Below are 3,442 nucleotides of genomic sequence, written 5' to 3'. Positions count from 1 at the left end.
TCCCCATTTGTGAAGTAGGTAGTTGCATCTTCCTTGTTCCGTTCTTATTCGATTAAACGTTGTCCATATAGCCCTTGTGCCATCCCAGCCAGGGACTTTTTTAAATGGTTCTTTGATCAGGTCTTTATTACGGGGTTCTTACTGTTCCCAGCGTCTCGTCCATAGGTACTCAACTGATTCGCTTTGAGTTTCTGCATGCCATATGGGAGCTCTAGACTTAAGGCGTAATGGCGGATGTTCGAGGATGTCAATTTGTAGTGGTAAAACTGGTAGCAGGCTTTTTAGCTTATGTAATGTCTTTGTGGTATGTGATAGTCTCCTTAAGTCTGGGGGGACTATATTCGAAAGGGGTGGGTAACCATATTGTCTGAGTGGACCTGACTGTACCTGATATGATACGCATGGTATGGTTTAGTTGTACGTCAATTTTAGCGCAATGAGCGTTTCTAGCCCACACGGGTGCACAGTATTCGGCTACGCTATAAACCAACGCTAGTGCTGTAGTCCGGAGTACATTGTTGTGGCAGCCCCAGGTGGTGCTAGCTAACTTAGCCATAATGTTGTTGCGTGATTTTAGTTTATTTTTCGTTCCCTCCAGGTGTTGGTTGAATGTTAGGGTCCTATCAAATTTCAGACCGAGGTATTTGGGACATTCTTCTGATACAATATTTTCTCCATCAATTTGTATCTTTAATTCTCTGTTCGCTTCTCGGTTGTTAAGATGGAAAACCTTTGTTACAGACTTGCTTGGATTTAGTTTTAAATGCCACTTTCGAAAATATTTTTGTATGATTATTAGATCATCGTTTAGCGTTTCCTCAAGTTCTGTGAAGGTTCTGGCTTGGGCGACAAGTGCTACATCATCAGCGTATATGAATTTTCTTGAGCTCGTGCAGGCAATGTCAGCAGTATATGTGTTGAAAAGAATTGGTGATAATACAGATCCCTGTGGTAGTCCATTTTGTAGTATTTTGTAACTGCTTACTTTCCCATTGAGAGATACACTGAATTTTCTGTTAGAAATTAGGTTCTCTAGTAGTCTTAGCGTTGGTTTAAATTTTATTATTTTAACCAGTTTTAGTAATAGTTCTCTCTTCCAGACCGTATCGTACGCAGCTGACAGATCCAGAAAAACTGCTCCGGATTTTTCCTGTCGTTGGAAACCATTTTCAATGTGCGTTGATAGTGCAAGGGTTTGGTCACAACAACTTCTATTTTTCCTGAAACCGACTTGTTCTACAGGCATGGATTCTTCTAAGAGTGGTTCTAGGCGTCTTAGGAGGAGTCTTTCAAACAGCTTGTACATTGTTGACAGCAGGGATATAGGACGGTAGTTTTTTGGGTTCCTGGCTTCTTTGTTGGGTTTCAAGATAGCTATCACTTTAGTTTCGCGCCAGAGTCTCGGGAGAACATTAGTGTCTGCTATTTTACTGGCCAATTTTGCAATCCAGCAAATGCTTCGTGGTCCTAAATTTTTAAGGAATTCTGGAAGGATTCCATCTACTCCAGCTGCTTTTCCGTTTTTCACAGATTTTAATGCGTTATAGACCTCAAACATGTGTTAATGAAGTATATTAATGAAGTAGGTACTCACCTAATACATGGTTTGGTCGTTTTTAAAAACAATTCAATGTATCCAAACGTTTGCTTCCACCTTTAAATTTAAGCTTACATGAACTGACATGTCGCTCCCAATTAACTTCGTTAATTTTTTTTAAATCCCGTTCACGTCCACATTATTCACACTTCATATTAGTCATTATTAGTTAATATTTGAAATTATGTGTTGTGGACTCTCGAACGGCGAACATAATAATTAATAATAATATTGGGAATGCGATATCTATAATATGTGATATTTTGTAGAGTCCAACGTCTAACTACACTACTACAGTCAAGTGCACACAAGATAATTTCTTTCACCGGTTGTGTCATTTAGAAATTGTATTCTATTTTTATATTTCTGATATCGACAACAATAAATAATAATATGATATACCGTCCTAATGTACTTGTTGTTACCAGCTGCTGTATTGTTAGTAGTGGTTACTGGTACTAGGTACTGTACTACAACTGCCTACTAGCCAGTGGCCAGTTGGGGCAACTGGTTTACCCTTATATCAATATTAAAATATATTTCGGCGTGTTGTTTTTTACATTCATAATAATTATTAAGCTAAACTATTACCCACCCACCCACTAGCACCCACCCCCCATTAAAATAACGGAGAGGTGGCCACCTCTTGATTATCCCCTTCGCCACGCCACTGTCAAAAACTTATAAATGATTTATTGAACTTTAAAAACTATTACATATTTACATACGTTTGTTCATATTTGGTAAATAGGCCAGCACCATACAACATCCTATGCCAGTAGTTTTCCTAGAAGCAGTTACCTATTCATATAATCACATCGATAATAAATCTATTTAAGAGTGTTAAACATGAACAATTGTTTATATAATTGATGAACTTTAAATTTCAATCATCAAAGTTTATGATGTACACGTTTCGAAAATGATTATAACTAAATGTACTTAACTAGTTAAAAAAAAAAAAGAATGTTAATAACAAATGCAACTGTTCATATGATCATGATGTACTAGTTATGACTATATATTAGCAAATAGCGATGAATTAATTTTGTACAGGATTTTTATGAATAATTAATTTAAATAACCAAGTACCAACAATAATTACAGTTTAAAAATGTAAATATTTTTAACAGATTAAATGTAATATGCATGACAAAGTTACTTACACGATTGTTCAAATTTTGGAAATTTTCCATCACGTTCTGTAGGTTTAAAAAAGTTTGAAATGGAACTTGAAGCACTTCTTTTAACGGACTTTTTTTTTTTTACAAGATTCCTTGTGTCGAGTCCAGTAGATATTGTTCATCAAATCGCGATTTTTTCCACAGCTGGGACACAGTGAATTCATCTCTCAATAGGTAGTGATTTAACGGATGTGTTAAGAAATTAACGTAATACGTAAATTAAATAATAATTAATAATTATAAAAATGAATCGAAGTTTCTGCTTAAAAGTCGAGACTGTAATAATAACATTAATAACAGCAAAACACTGTATTACTAATAGAATGTGAACACAAGTCACTAACACACAGTTGCGATTCATATTATTTTATTAATACTAATCAGTAATTGGGCGTTTTGGGTAAACTGTGGAAAATACGTCTGAGTATTATAGACGTATATTATTACCTACTATGTCAGGATTTTACCAATACGATAACAGTATAACACGCAGTTTGCTATTAATAAATCACTAATAACAAAAACAACTCGCTGTAATAATATTCAGTGTTCACGCAAAACCAAAAAAAAAACCACAAGCAAATAAAAAGCAAGTAAATTTGATCATTTTATTTTTATTTTATTTTTTAACATTTTGTAATTTGTATAAAATATTGTTGGC

The sequence above is a fragment of the Acyrthosiphon pisum genome, chromosome X (genome assembly GCF_005508785.2).
Source record: "Acyrthosiphon pisum isolate AL4f chromosome X, pea_aphid_22Mar2018_4r6ur, whole genome shotgun sequence".
NCBI classification, from domain to species: Eukaryota; Metazoa; Arthropoda; class Insecta; order Hemiptera; family Aphididae; genus Acyrthosiphon; species Acyrthosiphon pisum.
The sequence above is the reverse complement of the archived record's forward strand: the minus strand, read 5'-3'. Positions refer to the sequence as shown.